The 18,614-nt window shown below is 55.5% G+C and overlaps 1 protein-coding gene across 1 annotated transcript in view; it reads right to left on the bottom strand.

Moving 5' to 3' along the window:
- Nucleotides 1-18,614, bottom strand: part of FBLN2 (fibulin 2) — an 89,820-nt gene that overhangs the window by 64,171 nt on the left and 7,035 nt on the right. The window lies entirely within an intron of this gene.

Genomic DNA, 18,614 nt, shown 5'->3' with positions numbered 1-18,614 from the left:
GACGTGGCCGCGCCGCGCGTGCGCCTCGAGCCCCGAGCGCCCTGGGCGCGCCCCCTCGCAGACTCGTCTGGGCGCGGAGTTCCCGCTCTGGCCCTGCAGCCCTCAGGGGGCTTTGGCCCGGCCGCCTCGGCCAGCTGGGCCTCAGTGTCCCCGCCGGGAAGATGGGCCGGCCTCCCCGAGCATGTTGTGAGGGTCCGAGGGGCCTGGCCGCCTCTCACCAGCTCGCTCCCCGTCTGGGGGTCTCCTACACCATCCCTGGCCTGCTGGCAGCGGGTCCCAGCCCCCAGCCTAGGCTTGTACTTTGTCCCAGCCCACACGGCTGCCTGTGGCCACTGTGTGACCTCAGCCAAGGCCCTTGACCTCTCTGAGCCCAGGCTCCTCTTTCTTGAGCAGTCATATCCTGGGCTGTTGGTGGGGAGCCGTGGAGAACCCCATATTATGCCCTCCTGGCTAGGTGCAACAGGCAGTGAACACCCCAAGCTGTCAGCTCAGAAGGTTGAGTGCTCTGACACCGACCCCCACAGCCGAGGCGGGGGGCATCGTCCGGCCCCCACTCACTGGGTTTGGCAGCCTTGGAGCTGGTGAGAGGACCTCCAGGGACAGGCTGCCTTCTGCATGAAGGAGGAAACAGAACAGGCTCCGTCTTGAAAGCAGGACTGTGGGCTTTGAGCTATTTGCCCAGTATCTGTGGAAATGACATACCAACTGGAAAGCCAGGGCCCCTGGATGGAACCCCAGGGCTCGTAGCTAGACTCTCTGTTGCCTAAAAGAATACCCTAATTATCTGTGTAACCGAATAGAATCATACATTCTAGTATGCTTATTGGGGTATGAGCATAAGCTTATTGATAACTGTCCACTGTTAACTACCTAGGCTTAAGGCATATGAATCATGGGTTAACTTTGTATCTTTCTCTTCCTTTGTTCAGACTAGGTTCAGGGAATTTGGGGAGGTGGGTTTGGGCATGTACACTTAGGGTATATAAAGTTTTCAGAAAAACTGGTTGGGGTCCTTGGCTAAGAGGAGACTCTGACTTGGGCCCGCCGGTGTAATAAACTGCACTCCACCATCTGCATTGTCCTTCTGAGTGAGTTTGTTTCCTGGAACATGTGGCTACATTTGGTGCATGGGCCAGGAAACTCCTCACTTTGAGGAGTCAAGTCCCATTTGGGACTACTCCAAGGCCTTGTGGCTCGAATCTCCTGGAGAGGGGAAGGCGTCTTGCCCTTCTGGAAGGATTCTGCTTCTCAATGCCTGGACCTTTCACGTTAGCAGGTAGTGGACGGCAGCAAGGGAACTGAGCGCTGAGGTGAGGAGGAACCCACCAGGTAGGGTGGAAGAGGGGCCTGATCACCCCCCTGGGAGGGATTAGAAGGGGCACAGACCCACAGGAGCCTGGATTAGGCAGGTGCAACGATTGCTTGGTACACAGGTTGACGAAGGAAATTTGTGAAGGTCATTTATGAGGTGGTGTCCACGCCGTCTTGGGGAAGATTATTACCAAGCGTTTGCCAGGGGATTTTTAGGAGAAGAAACTTGGTTTTTGTGTGCTCGTATTCTGCTCTCGCCAAGGAGGTGTCCCATCTGCTGTGAAATTCTTGACCCCCTCGGAATTGTCAGGCTAGAAGGAGGGGGTACATAAGTGAGTATGAATTGGCTTTTCCAGAGATGGCCTGGTATGTGGGATATTTAACCCATCTGTATTTTCATCCGCACCTGATCAAGCCCACCAAGGCAGAATGGACTTTAAAAGTTAAGGGAGAAACAGTCTCGGACCACGTGGTGTTCTGGTTCGGCCGTGCTGACCGGCAGGTGAAGGCCCGCAGGTCCCCTTCTCCCTCTGGGATCTGGCAGGTAAGGCTCTTCTCACCCCAATTAGGAAGGAGGCAGACTGGCAACTTAAGTGTCATTGAGTGGAAATATCAGAAGTACACAGAGTGCTGAGAACTTCGTAGAGAGAACAAAAAGAAAAAGTAGAAGAAGGTCCGAGAAGGTAAGCAAGATGGGAGGAGGTGAATCTGAGGCGACTGGATTGGAGTGCACGATTAAACATTTAAAGAAGGGATTTGGAGGAGACCATGGGGTGAAGATGAAGCCTAACCGCCTCCACATACTCTGTGAGCTCGAGTGGCCCCCTGTGGGAGTAGGATGGCCAGAGAACACCATCAACTTAAAGACAGTGGCAGCGGTGTGTGCAGTAGGAGAGCCGGGACGCCCAGATCAGTATCCATGTACTGGCTCAGCGCTCGGGTCAGCTCAAGACCCTCCTGCTTGGACAAGGTTCTGTATCCAGACGGGAAAGGGAAAAATATTAATGGCACAAAAATTGACTGATGGTAAAGAAGGAAATTCTACAGGATTTGGACGGGGATAATGATGCGCCTGCCTCCCACTGCTCCGCCAGGACCGGAGGCCGCCTTTCTGCCCAATCCAGGGCCAGGTGAAGTCCCCGCAGCAGCCACTACTCTTCCGCCAGCTCTCCCGGAGTTCGTAGAGCCGCCGTTTCGGCAGGCTCCAATCCCAGCAATGGAGACCTCTGATCAGTGCCCCCAGAATTCCACCTCAGCTGGACTTTCTAGATTGTATCCACCTCTCCCGGTGAGTACTGATGGGCAGAGGGAAGAAAACACAGCAATTAGAGGCTGCGCTCCGCCAAGGAACAGGGGGAAAGAACCCCACTACAAATGCCCCTCAGAGAGCTACGACAGCCTCCAGTTCAGGACGCATGGGGCACTACCATCGGCCCCCTCTGGCCTAGTATCACCAGCCATTTTCCTCTGCGGATATATTAAACTGACAGAGACACACTCCACCGTACTCAGAGGAGCTGCAAGCCATGATTAGGCTAATGGAGATTATTTTTGGAACCCCCCGTGCTACATGGGATAACATAATCCAACTGCTAGTCTCTCTTTTCAGCACTGAGGAGAGACACAGGATCCTGAGGCCAGAAAATGGTTAAGAGAAATGGCACCTGTGGGTACTGCAAACCCACAGCGGTGGGCAGAACTAGCCACCCTGATGAGAGGCCCAACTGGGACTGTGACACAGAGGAAAGGAGGGGCCACCTGGAGAGGTGTCGGGCAGCTGTTTTACGAGGTCTCAAGAGGGGGGCCCAAAAAGCTATGAGTATTGCAAAACCCTCCAAAGTGATTCAAAGGGAAAGCTAATCAGCCTCTGAGTTCTGCAAAAGACTGTGCGAGGCCTATAGACTTTATATGCCAATAGACACAGCCAGAGGCTGCTGGGTCTCCCATGGTGATAAATGCAGCCTCTGTGTCTCTAGTCTACCCTGAAAATGTCTGATGGGGGGACACCAAGTGACTCATGAATTTTTATACATCCCTGAATGCCCAGGACCTTTGTTAGACAGAAACTTGCGGTCTAAATCGGGGGCACAAGTGACCTTTCCCCCCATGAAAGACCCACTGTTTGAGTGGGCTCAACCACCTATTTAGTCTTCCTCTCAGTAACCCCTCAAGATGAATGGAGGTTGCACAGTCTCCCAGCAAGGAAACCAGATGGGCTAAACAGTCAAGAGAGAGAATTAACTCAACAGTTCTCTGAGGTCTGGGTGGAAGACAACCCCCCCACCCCACCCCACCCCTGCCTCCCCGAGGCTTGCAAAAAAAGTCCCACTGTTAATAGAACTCAAACCCGGTGCAGCCGCCTCGGGCCTGCCAGACCTTGCTAAGCCATTTACTCTTTATGTGACTGAAAAGGACGAGGGGGCTACGGGAGTGTTGTCCCAGATTATGGGGACATGGGACAGACCAGTGACTTATCTCTAATCAGCTGGACAGTGTTGACACTGGGTGGCTGGGATGCTTATGGGCAGTTGCTGCAGTTGCCTTACTGGTCTGGGAGGCAACCGAGCTGACTTTGGGCCAAGATTTGTTCATAAAAGTCCTGCGTGAGGTCAACACTCTCCTTTGGGGGGACCCCCATAAATGGCTGTCAACATCCCGGATTACTCAACACCAGGGACTGTTATGTGAGAACCCCCATGTTACTACTGAGCCTTGTCAGGCCCTGAATCTGGCCACTCTCCTTCTTGTGGGAGAAGGTGGGCCCTCACATGATTGCAAGGAAATATGCCAGCAGGCCTGACTTGAGAGACCAGCCAATCCCGGACCCAGATTTGGTCCTGTACACCAACAGCACCAGCCCGGTGAAACAAGGACAATGACTCTTGGGATAGGCAGTAGCCATGGAAGCAACCACCGTTGAGGCTCGCTCTCTGCCGTCACACTGGTCCGCTCAACAGGCTGAACTATATGCTCTAATCCAGGCCCTCCAGCTGGCAAAAGGACAACATCTCAGAACTGCACTGCCTGCTCACAGATCAAGGCTGCCTCTCGGCACAGACAGAAACCGCCAGGGATTCAGGTAAAAGGCACGCTGCCCTTTGAACACCTGGAAGTGGACTTCACTGCAATGAAACCTCACCAACACTACCAGTACCTGCTGGTCATGGTATGTACGTTCTCGGGATGGGTAGAAGCTTTTCCTACCCGGACTGAAAGAGCATCCAAAGTAGCCCGGTGCCTGCTTAGGGAGAGAGTTCCCAGATTTGGATTTCCATCCAGCATTGGAGCGGACAATGGCTTGGCTTTCGTAGCTGATTTCGTATAACAAGTAAGCAAGTAACAAGTAAACATCAAGTGGAAATTACATACAGTATATAGGCCCCAGAGTCCTGGGATGGTGGAAGGAACCAGCCGGACACTTAAAGAGACACTCTCCAAGTGGATCTTCGAGACTGACTGCTCCTGGGTGGACTTGTTTCCGACAACTCTGCTCAGACTCAGGATGACCCTACAGTCCCATGGCTCTTATCCATACAAAACTGTATATGGGAGACCCCCTCCCATAATAAAACAGGTGTCAACAAATTTGCCTCAAGTAAGGGGAGATGAGATTTCACCGCAGATGGAACAACTGGGTAAGGTAATAAATCAAATAACTGAGTTTGTCCAAGAAAGGGTGCTGTCCCCCCTTGGGGAACAGATTCACGAATTTGTGCCTGGGGATCAGGTGTGGTCAAGGACTGGAAACACGACTCCTTGGCCCCACATTGGAAGGGTCCATATGCCGTTGTTCCAACCAGCCTGACTGCAGTTAAAGTTGCAGGTGTCACTCTCTGGGTCCACCACAGGAGGGTGAGGAGAGCATACCACGAGACCCAGAGGACACGGAGTGGTCTACACAAAAGGACCCCGCTGATCCCTGTGAGACCAAGATCATCTTAGAGAAGAAAAAGAGGTGAAGCTCTACAATCAACTGCTGCTACAAGGACTTGCTGGTATCGTCTTGAGACTAACCTTAGCTTCAGTACAAAGACGGACCTGTGCTGTAATTAAAGTTGAATGTTGTGTATATGATCCTGATTTATCTGGCTGTATATCAGCCACCCTAGATGACATGAAAGGTCAGGTAAAAGTTATGTCTGATGACAACCTTCCTTTTTGGACTTCGGTCCTATCTTGGGTAAAGGGTGGTTGATGGAAAACTATACTTGCCATTGTTACAGTTGCCCTGACAGTTCTGCTTTGGGGACCCTTATCTTACAATGTATTATGGACTTTGTAACCAACCCAAAGGTTGATGTCGTTCTCCCAAATTGGAGGTCGAAGAGTCAGGGTGCGGTATATCCCTATGAACGATGCTCATACTACGAGTTAAGAGCATCAAGAGTGGGGATGAAGGAGGAAACAGACAGAACAGGCTCCATCTTGAAAGCAGGACTCCGTCTTGGGCCGGACTGCAGGCTTTGAGCTATATGCCCAGTATCTATGGAAATGACATACCAACTGGAAAACCAGGCCCCCTGGATGGAACCCCAGGGCTCGTAGCTAGACTCTCTGTTGCCTAAAAGAATACCCTAATTATCTGCGGAACTGAATAGAATCATACATTCTAGTATGCTTATTGGGGTATGACCACAGGCCTATTGATAATTCTCCCCTGTTAACTACCTAGGCTTAAGGCATATGAATCACGGGTTAACTTTGATTGTATCTTTCTTTTCCTTTGTTCAGACTAGTTTCAGGGAATTTGGGGAGGTGGGTTTGGGCACGTACACTTAGGGTATATAAGGTTTTCACAAAAACTGGTCGGGGTCCTTGGCTAAGAGGAGACTCTGCCTTGGGCCCGCCGGTGTAATAAACTGCACTCCACTATCTGCATTGTCCTTCTGAGTGAGTTTGTTTCCCGGAACTCGTGGCTACAACACCCAGACCTCCCAGGCCCTGTCTCTAGGCCAAGGGCTCAGAACCCCATCCCAAAGCCCACATAAGCAAAACCGGCCACTGCCAGACCAGGGCAGCCCGGTGAAAGGGGGACTTGCCTCCAAACCCCTGGGCCCTGGAGGCCTAGACTCTGCACAGGGACCCATCCCCAGGTCCCTTCCCCACCGCCAGCTTAGGGCCCCAGAGAGAGTCAGGACCCCAGAACTCTGTCCTTCCATCGCTCTCTCTCTCTTCACTGTAAAATTTACAGAGCGTGAAATTCACCATGGCAAGCACCATTCAGTGGCGTCCGGACAGTCACAGCTTTCTCTGCTAGCATCTGTCTCCATCTCTCTTTGCTGCTGTGGGTCAACGTCTCCCTGTGTCCCTGGGTGTCTCCTTCAGATGGCCTGTGTCTCCCAGGCTCTCTGGGGGCGTATCCCCCTCCCCACCGACCCTGTCTCTCCCTCTCTGCGTCTCCGCCTGTGTCTGTCTTCCTCTATCCTTCTCGGTCTCCGCATCTCCCTCTGATTCTGTCCTCCATCTCTGTGTCTCTCTCAGCCCAGCAACCTCCGGGAGCACCTTCCGTCCCTGCCAGGAGACACATGGTAGCGGTCGCTGCCTCACATCTGAGCAGCAGCCATGGGCCCAGCGTGGGCCCTGCCCCAGCCTAGGGGCCTCCAGAGCCCAGACTGGGATGAGGCAGCCAAGGGCAAAGGCAGAGAGAAGGAAAGCCGCCTGCCCAGGTTCACCCAGTGGGAGGAGGTGAAGCCAGAGAGTGCCTAGGGGCTCAGACTGGCTGCAGACGAGCCAGAACTGGATGGAGGGGCCAGCTCTGTACTGAGAGCCTGGGGCCAGGCCAGTGGCTTGCCGCATAACCCCGCCAGGCCCTTTCTCTGCAGGCCCTTTCCCCTGGAGCTTGTTCTCACATGGGGCCTCTGCACTAGCCTCACCCCCTGCCTGGAATGCCCTTCCCCCAGATCCGCATACAATGGGATGTCACTCCCCATCCCACCCCCAGGGAGCCCCCCCTGAGACCCCAGCAGAGATAGCAACTGCCCCTCCCTCTGTCCCTTTCTGCCCGCTCTGTTCCTCAGAGTTCTTGTCCCTAGATGCCTTTTTAAGGTCTGTTTATAAGTAACTCTAGGTAAGCTAACCTGGTAAGGACTCCACCACCCACTGGCTATGTGACCTTGGGTAAGTTGCTTGACCTCCCTGGGCCTTGATTGTCTCAACTGTCAAATGAGCCGAATGACATCAGAGCCAATCTGGTGGGATCTGTGGGGAGGATTAAATGAGTTGAAATCCCAGAGCACTTTGAACAGGGCTTGGCCCCAGGGGCGAGCTCGGTAAATAGCTGGTGACTGGGTGAGCGGTGGATTGAATCCTTCCTGCTGTGGGCAGTTGTCAAAGGTACTGGGCGCTCTCCGCTCTCAGATGCACTCCCGTTCCGCCCCAGGTGTCCAGCCGGGAGGGGCAGCAGTGAGGTGGGGCCTCACCTTCCAACCCGCCCCCAAGGCCTGGCCAGCTTTCCAGAAGATAAAGCGGAGATACCTCCCTGTTATCTGAGCTGGAGATGAGCCAAGGCAGCCGGCCCCTCAGAGTCCTGCCAGGGCTGTTATCACAAACAGCTTGCACATCACCCACCAGGAATCTGGGGCCCGGGGCCCGGCCAAGACAGGGTTGGAGGAAGTTCTGGGCCGATAAGGCTGAGACAGAATGCTCAGAGTGGGCAGAGGGGCTACATCGGTGACGATCTCCCGGGCATCGAGGCGCCAGGGCTGGCAGGTGTGGGGGCTCACCTGAATCCCTCTGCCAGCCCCGGTGGGGCAGAGAAGGCCTACTGAGCTTGCTGGGTCTATATCCTTGCTGCGCAGGCAGGAGGAGGTCCCGTGCCTCTCCTGGTGCGTGAGAGACGCGAGTGACCACAGTGATAACCCCAGACAACAATCACGTAGGTTTGGACACCCGGGCTCTGCAGCCAAAGGGTTGGCTTAAAGCCACATCTGCCTGCAGTGACGTTCGTAGGGGGCTTTAGCCCTCTGCCCTCAGTGGACTTGTCTGGAAAATAGTTCCTGCCCCGTGGCATTGTTTTGAAGATGCTTACGGCGAGTCTGGCATGTAATGAGCCTTCAATTATGGCCAGCAGCTTGGGCCGGCCACCTTCTCCCTGCAGCCCTGTGCGCCAGCTGGGTAGGGGCTGCTCACTCCCCCCAGGATCCACCTGCTGCTGCCTCTGGGGGTTACAGGGAACCCCCTCCTTTTCCCAAGATTGGGCTCTGCACTGGGCCGGCTTTCTCATCGCTCTGGCCTCACGTTCACAGTAACTGGGCGGCACAGAAAGTGAAGCGTCTAGGCCCAGCCAGAATGTCTCCTACCTACGGGAAAGACATTCAGAGTGGATGGACAGTGACTTTCAGACAGAGGCCCTCCTCCCCAGAGTGGCGTTGCCTGCCAGGCTTCTGTCCGACAGGCCCAGGGTTGCCCCGCCCCTGGGAACTCAGCTCCAGGACAAAGCTGCTGTCTAGAATCACCCCACTCCAGAACGATTAAATCTGAGTCTCCGGAGGGTGCAGCCAGGTGCTGGGATTTTTAAGCCCCAGTTGCCTGGAGGTGCTGCCAAGTGGGGAAAGCACAGGCTTCCTGTAGCCTTCTGGCAGAACTGTGTCCCTGCTGCCTGGAGCCCACCATGCCTCATGCCAGGCCCTGGAATCCCCTGCTCAAACAGCCCCCGAGTCCCATGATCTGCCCCTAGGAGTGGCCACAGTGGACATGCGCCAGTCCCAAGGGGTGGCCGAGGGCAGCTGCTGGCAGTCAGCATGGAGGGAGCTGAGATCCGGGCACACCGTCAGGCTTGGAGCCCCGCGCAAGCGCCCTCTGCTCTGGACCCCAGCCGCCCCTGCAGCCCCTTTGCCCATTTGCACTCCTTTCTGCATCCCCAGTATCCTACTCGTCAACCCAGTGAAAGCTGACCATGCCCGGTCTCTGCGTGGCCCCACTTTCTGGTTGCAGGAGGTCAAGAACCCTTTCCCCTTCCTGCTGGCTGAAGCGAGGGCCTGGGGTGGGCATGGAGCTGGAGCGCCCCCATCTACCAAGGGGAAGTCACACTGGGGTGGAAGCATCCCTGAGCCTCGTGGAGTCACCGAACACGGCCTGGCCCTTCACCTGCAAGAGAAATGAACTCTCGGGTGCACTGAGCCCTGGGTCTGTAGGCCTGAAGCCAGCCCACCCCTGGGGTGTACTAAATTCCCTCTGGGGCTTACTAAATTCCCTCTGGGGCTTCAGCTAGTCTGAACTGGGGCTTTATTACTCGCACCCAAGAGCTTCATCTGATAGCCTGAGTTTCGCTGTGGCGACATTACCTCCCATCAGTTCCCAGGCCCACTTAGGACATGGGTTAGTTAGCCATCAGGAATCTGTTTTTCCTGATCTCCAAGGATGCTCTGCCTTAAATAAAGGTGACACTGATTGGAATGAAAAATAAACTCATATCTGTTAATCATACACTGTAACAGTTCAAACTGTGGTGCTGGAGAAGACTCTTGAGAGTCCCTTGGACAGCAAGGAGATCCAACCAGTCCATCCTAAAGGAAATCAATGCTGAATATTCACTGGAAGGACTGATGCTGAAGTTCCAATACTTTGGCCACCTGATGCGAAGAGCTGACTCATTGGAAAAGACCCTGATGCTGGGAAAGATTGAAGGCAGGAGAAGAAGGGGACGGCAGAGGATGAGATGGTTGGATGGCACCACTGACTCAATGGACATGAGTCTGAGCAAGCTCTGGGGACAGCGAAGGACAGGGAGGCCTGGTGTGCTCCAGTCCATGGGGTCGCCATGAGCCGGAAGCAACTTAATGACTGGATGACAACAACAGAACTTTAACAGGAACCCTACACGGATTAATTCATTTGACCTTCAAAGTAGTCTTTGAGAAACTAGGTGTTATTGCCCCCATTTCACAGACAAAGAAAGCGCAGCTTGATGGCAAACCTAAGGCCCCAGCCCAGAGCAGTCTGAGCGCAGAGTCTGCACACTCTCCCTGCCCTCCCAGAGGCAGGAGGGGAGCACCCGGCAGCCAGGCAGTAGGTGAGCAGGGGCTGGGGGACCCCTTGGCAGAGTGGTTGGAGTGGGCTGTGTGGAGAGAGGAGCTGGAGGAAGCCTCCACAGTCCTTCTCTCACTCTAGGATTTCTCTCCACTTTCCCAAGCCATCTGCTGATTCCAGGAAAGCGGCCCGGCCTGACACCTCCCATCTGGGAATGGCCAGACCCTACCTCCTGTGGCCTAGCTCATTCGTGACTCACCCCCGCCCATCCCTCTGCCTGGTATGATGAAATTTCTGGCACTTCTGAAAAGTTCTGGTCACCCTAGACAAGACTTGGCCCAGTCTCACCATCAGGCCAGCTTTCCTGGGAGGGAGAAGGGAAGGAGGGGGCTAGGGGCGCGCTGCTCAGGGGGCTAGGACCTCCCTGGAGGGCTGGAAAACTAGGTCTCAGCGCCCCTTCCCTACTGGGGCAGCCCAGAGACGGGAGGCCTGCTCCCAGCAAGTCTCTTGTCTGTTCTGAGCCTCAGTTTTCCCATCTGTGAAATGGGAGAGGCTGGTTTTGATTTTACTAAATAAGTTAGGAAATGCATAATAAAACACTCAACACTAGCAAATCTACCTTCACAAGAGAAACTCTTCCAACCCCTTTTGTTTTATAAAAACAAGTAGTTGCATGAGTGAATGTATGTGCGTAGACATACATATATGCTAATTCGCTTCAGTCATGTCTGACTCCGTGACCCTGTGGACTGCAGCCCGGCAGGCTCCTCTGTCCCGGGGATTCTCCAGGCAAGAATACTGGACTGGGGTGCCATTTCCTCCTCCAGGGATCTTCCCGACCCAGGGATCAAACCCCGGTTTCCTGTGTCTCCTGCACTGGCAGGCAGGTTCTTTACCACTAGCGCCACCTGGGAAGCCCATCCGTATGTACGCCCGCGATCAAATTCTAACACACTTTCTGCTCCATTTCTATGTGATACACTGTGGCCATTTCCTGCATCAACCCGTGTGTCTACATAACTACAGTCAAGAGCTGCCCAGTATTCCGCTGTCTGCTGTAACCGCGGTTGATCTGATTCTCCATTCATCATTTCCAGTTTTTTTAGCATGAAAAATAACTTGAAGAATATCCTCCAACCTATATTTTGGGGCACTTGTCCACCATCCAGAAACTACAAGGGTGTGCATATGTGTAAATGCTTGCGGGATATCCTGCCAAAGGACCCCCGGAAAGCCACACAGATTCCCTCCCCCAGTCATGTGAGGACGCTCGCTCCTCACCCAGTCACCACCGTCTTCTGAGGTCTTAGTCCCTCTGCCAGACGAAGGCCTTCTCCCACCGTCTGAAGCCGATTGCCGTCGTAAATGATTGTGTGTCTTCTGAGAACTCCGTGAACCTGTTCTTCGTTTGCTTTCACCACTGAGGTGTTCACCTTAATAATTTTTGAGAGTTCTCTGTATAGTGGGAGTGCTGACCCTTTGTCTGCCAAGTACCTGCTGCAGACACCTTTGTTTTAAGTTTATTTGTTTCTCTCTCTTTTTTTTTTTAACATGTAGAGCTTGTAAATTTTTTTTTTAACTTGTAAAGTTTGATGTAGAAAAACTGTCTAGTATTTTCCTTTGCGCTTAGGATTTCTCCATTCTAAGACGGACTAGCAAGCAACCTGCTTTCTTCCAGCTCTTTTTCATTCATCCAGCCTTCATCCACTGTTACTCTCATATTTAACCCCTAGCTCTCTGGCCGCCCTAGCCCACACCCCTGGTGGCTGGGCCCTCAGCACTAGGACTTGTTGCGGGACAGGAATTTCCAGTAATTCCTTGAAGCCTCCCCTTCTGGGAACCTTTGAGGGAAAACACATCTCTATTTAAATCACGAAGTTTGGCCTCTGAGGCTCCAAATAACCTCCAGTTGCCTGACAGGGCTCCACCCGACCAGTCCGCGGGTACCGAGGAGTTTAGGGTGGCGATGCTCTCAGGGGCTCTGGGAACGCCTCACTCAGACCTCCCGCTCCAAGGAGCCTGGGGGACCCCACTCCCGCCGTGTGAGCTGCGCCCCAGCCAGCAATGGAGCACAGTGGCTGCCAATGCAGGATCACTCCAGCAGGACCCGGGGTTCCCCCAGCAGAAAGTGGCTGAGGGCTCCCTTGTCCTGGCTGAAGCTTTCGGGAATAATGGTGAGGAGAGTAATGAAGACAGTCACGGGCTTCCCTGGTGGCTCAGCAATAAAGAATCCACCTACAAAGCAGGAGACGTGGATTCGATCCCTGGGTCGGGACGATTCCCTGGAGAAGGAAATGGCAACCCACTCCGGTATTCCTGCCTGGGAAATCTCACAGACACAGGGGCCTGGTGGGCACAGTCTACGGTGTTGCAAAGAGTCAAACACGACTTATGGCTAAACAACAAGAAGCACAGTCCCCAGCTTCATGCAGCTTATGAGCCTGTGATACAACCACCTCTCTCGCGTCCTTCTCCACCACGCGGCTGAGACTCACACCTGAGCGTGGGCGCAAACCCAGCCTCTCTCCTTCCCACCAGGAAGCTCACGTGAGCTCTGTGCCCACCCGACCCACGCCCTGGAGTCCCAAGTCCCTGAGTCCAAGTCTCCCAGTCCAGAGACACAACCCAGCAGGCTCCAGGTATCCTCTTCCAGCTCTGAGACCCCCAGACCCCAGCTGGTCATAGCGATGCCAGGGGAAAGGGCCCAGAATGCCCTTCCCTGAGTAGAGGAGCCCAGATCCTTCTCTCCAGGCTGAATCCGAAAGAAGGAGCCAGAAACTGGGCTGTTAGATGTGGAGAGAAAAGTCTGCCTCACACAGGAAGGCGACTCCTTTCTGGGTTCCAGCCCTGCCCTCTGGTACCTGCAGACCTCTCTGCTACTCCTCAGTCAGAGCTCCAGGCTGCCTGCTTTCCAAGCTAACAGACCCCAACTCCTCCAGTACCCTGTGACCAACTCAGCCTGTCCCTTTCCCAGGGCTGGGCCAGAGGCTTTCTACACGGGCCAAAGAGAATTTTCACCTCCCACATTCCAACCTTTAGACCTCATGTGATGTGACCCACGCTGGAGGTAGTTTATCTAGGGTGGCCATACTGAAGCATCAACACACTGACCACAGTGTCCCTTAGCTGCCTGGCTGACCATACAAAGCTGAGGAGTTCTTTGAAGGGGCGGCGGTGAGAGGAGAGGACTTGGCCAGGCCCAGTGGGCTGGCAGAAGAATTTGGTGTTTATTTGGAGAGCCATGAGGAACTGCTAGAGGATTTAATGGGAGAGACTGAGAAGGCTGGGGCTTCCTTGGTGACTCAGCAGTTAAAAGAATCCTCTTGCAATTCAGGGGATGCAGGAGACGTGGGTTTGATCCCTGGGTTGGGAAGATCCCCTGGAGGAGGGCGTGGCAGCCCGCTCCAGTATTCTTGCCTGGAGAACCCCATGGACAGAGGGGCCTGGGAGGCTACAGTCCACGGGGTCACAGAGAGTCAGACATGACTGGACAACTGAGCATGCGCGCACACACTGAGAAGCTGGGCGCCAGAGTTCAGGTGGGCGATGACACAGTTCGGATGGGGGTTGTGGCGTGAGGATGTGGCAGGACTGGAGGGACACTGAGCAGAGAGATCACCCGGGCTAGTGTGACGTGGGAGCTGGGGAGAGGGAGGGCTGGGGCGACTCCCAGGTTTCTGGCTCCAGGGGTGTCCCTAATGAGCTGGGAGGGGTGCTGGTCTGCACTTTCTGCTGCAAGTCACAGAACACTTGACTCACAGGGGCCTAAAGCCAAAAAAAAAAAAAAGGGGGGGGTGGGAGGTAGTGAATTCCATCATGGAACAATATAGAGAGGAGGACTTCAGGCATAGCTGGATCCAGGTGCCCAAATGCCTCCAGGAACAAGTTTCTCCCCCTTGGCTCTCAGCTCTTCTCTCCTCTCTCCACTTTCCACCCAAAGCATCTCTGCTGGTGACCAAAATTCCCAGAAATTCCAGCCCACAACCCTTCACGTCTAGACGAAATGAAGCAATACTCCACTGGCCTTAAAGTTCTCTCCCGATGGAGGGGCTTAAGTCAGATGCTCAGCCCTGGACCAATCACTGCAGCCAGAGGAACAGGCTGTGCTGATTGGCTCAGCCCCGATCGTCCGCTCTCCCAAAAGCCTGGGTGTGGGAGTGAGCCTCTCAATGGAAACTGGGGGCCGTTGCCAGATCCTGGAGAGGAATCCGTGAATGACCCTCACAGGGTGACTGCATTTGCGTTCTTGGGTTTGAACTTGATTTCTTCTGCATTCGATTCAGATGCTGTCAGATAATAGCAAACATTTCTGAAGCGTGTTCTCTGTAAAATCCCCAACAGACATGTTTGGAGACTTCATCGAGCTCATCAGTGATTGGCTGTCAGCCAACGAAGCCCTGAGCCACCAGCCAATGAGAGCCCAGAGATTTCCTTGGTCGCTGACTGCGGCTGGACTGGGTACCAGGAACCCCGGCAGCAACAGGGAAGCAACGTGGGCCTGATAGGAATGCCGTCGCCTGCGGCTGGTGACTAATAATAAAACAAGCAGGTTACACCCATTGCAAAAATGCGAAGCCAGCAGGAGAGAAAGTGACACGAGCCCAGTGGCTGATTCCCACTTTGTGAAAATACCGGAAGCGGGGGATTGTGGACCACCGGGCCCACCAGATCCAGAGAGCCTCTCCCAGGCCCCTCCCCGGTTGCAGCATCTCCCCGTAAAAGCAGCGGCCAGCTCTGGGTACATCCCTAAATTGGTGTGTTATTTGGGTTGGTTTTGACCTGGACCTAAACAGACCCCCGTAAACGCTCTTCTTTGCGTCCCTGAGCATGCGCACATCCGTCTGCGCTTCCTTTCAGTGCTGTGTAATATTCCGCCGCCCCTGGGTGAGCACAGCAGGCGAATCTGCTGTCTGGATGTTCCAGGCTGTGGTCTGGTTTCCCTGTTACATGTGACACCGCTCTGGCTGCTCCAGAGACACTGGTACTAGTCCTCCAGGGCCGGCGTCCGGCCCGGGTCACGGGTGTGCACGTTTCAGGTCCACCAGCTCAAGCCAAACTGCTCTTTCCAAGTGTCTGCACCCACGTGGGCTCCCGCCAACTGCTGCTGGCGGCGGGGGGCCGCGCCTCCCGGCCAATCCTTGTTAACGCTGGCCCGTGCAGTAGGTGTGAAATGGTGTCTCAGCGTGGTTCTAATTCACATGTCCCTGGTCACTAATGGGGATGAGGATTCTGACGTGTTTGCCAGGCGTCTGCAGCTCCTCTTCAGTGAAGTTTCCGCTCAGGCCTTTCACCCCCGAAAATATTGTTCTGTTCTCAGCAATCGCTGATTTGTAAAGTGCAGTCTGGCTACGTGACTGCCTGCCTTTAAGGTCTTCTGTGGCTCCCTGGGGGCACTGGAGCAAAGCCCACGCCGAGGCCAGGCCGGCAAGGCCCTCGAGTGGTTGGGCTCTGATCGGCGTCTGCCCTTGGTAGGAGCCGGGCGTCTCTCTCTCTCTCCTCTCAGTCTCCCCTCCTCTCTGCGCCTGTGGGGCTGTATCCACTTTCTTGTCCACACCCTGCTCTCTGCGGCCTCCCAGCTCCTGCTTGTGCTGTGACACCTGCCAGAAACACCCTCCCTCTCCCCACCGGCTCCCCCTTGCCTGCTTGCTCCGTTCTCAGCCTTCGCATCTCAGCTGAAACATCACTTCCTCCAGGGAGCCCTCCTGGCTTCTGTCCACCCCTACCCAGACGGTGGGGCCACAGGGCCTGTCTCCAGACTCTGCTCTGTGTGCCTTGACTGTCAACAGGCTCGTGAGCCTTTGCCACTGAACAGCAGCCTCCCCGAGAGTCAGGAGCATGACCGTTTGGCTCACGAGTATAAGCCTCATAAGTGGGAACATAGCTGCACAGAAGCAGGTCAGCAAAACTCCGTGGAAGACACAGATGGACAGAGGCAGCCTGGGGATGTTTAAGAAAAGCAGCTGCACAGAGAGAGACCCCGGGAGAGACCCAGGGACCACTAGGGTGGAGGAGGGGCAGGCCCCGGCCTGGGAGCCCTGGAGCTGGGCTCCAGTCCTGCCAGACTGACTTCTCAGGCACCTCTCCTGTCCTCTGTGTCGCCCCGTCTCACAGAGGGGTGTCCTCCTGGCTCTCCTCTCATCACAGGTCATGCCGTGGGTGGCCAGCCCGAGGTCGGGCCCACAGCTTCAGTCTCAGGGAGTAGGCAGACCTGGGATCAAACAAAGAGGCCGTGTTCTGGGCTCTCTCAGCGGCTTGGCTGCAGCTGAACAAAGCCACGTGCCAACACGCGGGAGGAGAGGCTGGGGGCAGGCAGCACCCCAGCCCCCTCTTGGCTTCCAGGCCCCGCTCTCTGAGTCTCCCGTGGGCCTGAGGGAGCTGGACAAAGCGTGCTCTCCACCCTGGCTCTTGCAGGGCTCATGCCCATGGCCTGTTGAGCGGATGGGGAACTAGAGAGGCTTGGAGGTCGTGGTCAGAGGTCCTGGGATGCTGCTAGGAGGGGCAGAGGCTGGACCACACTCGGCTGCACGGCCCGGAGGCTCCCTGCCGGGGTCTCAGCAGCCAAGGCAGGGGTGTCATCCACCCAACCTCCCCTGGTCCTGCCCTGAGAAGATGGGGCATGATGCCCTCCTGTCAGCTGATCAGAGGACAGGCAGGGGCAGCTGCCATCACCCGGCCGGCTGCACGGCTTCCAGGGGAGGAGCAGGCCTCAGTCTCGATCACCACCTCGCGTCCGGAAATCTGCCGACCATCCACCCATGTCCTCTCCACCCACGTCCCCTCCACCCGCCTCTTGCCAGCTGACAGAAGGCCTCCCGCAGAGAGCCTGGCCCGCACGCTGTGTGACATGGGGCCAGGGGCTCCCTCTCTGGGCCTCTGTTCTGTCTCGCCTCTGAAGCGTGGAGGAGGCCGGCGGGGTCAGAAGGACATGGTGCCTGTCTGCTAGGTTTGTAGAAGGAAGAGGACACAAGTCTGCAGTGTGGGTGGGAGGAGCCGCAGCTGGAATCCTTGTCCACCGCGGGTAGGAGCTTCACGCGGTACGCTCATCTCAGAAACCATTTGGTAGAATTGGCTACAGCTGAGCGCTTGAACTTGGATGACCCGAAACTCCCCGCAGAGGAGGCGAGCGTGTGTCCGCCAGCAGCCAGACGAGTCGGTTCCCACCAGCACCGCCCTTAGTTCCCCACACTGGAAGTCACTCGCATGCCCGCCGCAGAGGGATGGGTACGGGGGTCTGGGTGCGTCCATACAGCAGCAGATGGTATCATGGTGAAAACAAACAGTTCCCAGCCACATGGGACAATGTGGACATCGCTCAGTAATGCAGCCCAAGAAGCCAGGCACAAACAGCACGCACAGGAGGCCCCTTTTCACAAAGTTCGGGAACAGGCAAAACTAATCTGTGCGGCTAGAAGTTGGGAGTAGGGACCCCCAGGGCAGTCAGGCCCGGGAGGCGGCACGGAGGGGACTTCTGAAGGACTCTTGGGCTGTGGATTGCTTCTGGTCACATGCACGGCCTGTTGGATCTTAGTTCCCCGACCAGGAATCGAACCCGAGTCCCATGTGCTGGAGGTGCTGGACTGCCAGTGAAGTCCCTGGGTTCTGAATCTTAACCTGGGGGCCAGTTTCATGAGTCTGTGTGATTCACGAAGATCCAGTATGCACACCCTGATGCTGGGGGCGTAAGAAGGTATCCCAAGACAGGATCGCGTGGCAACTGGGATATTCCCCCAGCTCTGTTTATGTGAGTTTTGATGAGGCCTCAGGAGGGTAGCAGAGTGGCCCAAAGGCAGGCAACACCCTGCCTGCTGCCCTCAGCCCATGCAGGAGGTCACTGCGGCCCCCGTGGTCAGCCTTGCACACACGTGTGGCTTCTGGCTTCAGGGGTGCAGCTGGCCCGTGTGTGTGTGCAGGGCCACCCCAGTGCTGTGGAGTTAACCTCAGCCAGCAAGGGGCAGGGTGGCTGGGCAAACACCCAGCTTCCTTGGCCCCCACTGGGGGCAGTTCTCAGGCGTGCCCTGCTCAGTCCCTGCAGGGGCCCTGGTTAACTGCGCCCCGGTTACCCCAGAGGCGACGCGACCCCTGCTGGTGACTTTCCCCCTCGCCTCCCTCCCTCCCGCACTGGGCTTTCCAAGTCACTCTTTGTGCCTGAACCCTTGCTCCAAGTCACCTTTCGTGTCCTTAGATGTGGAACAAAAGGGCAGCCGGAGGGATTACCCCTATCTGGGAATCTGGAGGCAGGCAGCCACCTCAGATCTAATGAGGAGACCGGTGTGCCTGGGGCTGAGTCACCGCCTTATCTGAGCCGTTCAGCAGCCCCACGTCTTGACGGCGGCTTT

This window comes from Oryx dammah, unplaced genomic scaffold (genome assembly GCF_014754425.2).
Source record: "Oryx dammah isolate SB20612 unplaced genomic scaffold, SCBI_Odam_1.1 HiC_scaffold_9, whole genome shotgun sequence".
Classification (NCBI taxonomy): Eukaryota; Metazoa; Chordata; class Mammalia; order Artiodactyla; family Bovidae; genus Oryx; species Oryx dammah.
Note: the sequence above shows the minus strand (reverse complement) of the source record. Positions and strands in the feature narration are given on the sequence as shown.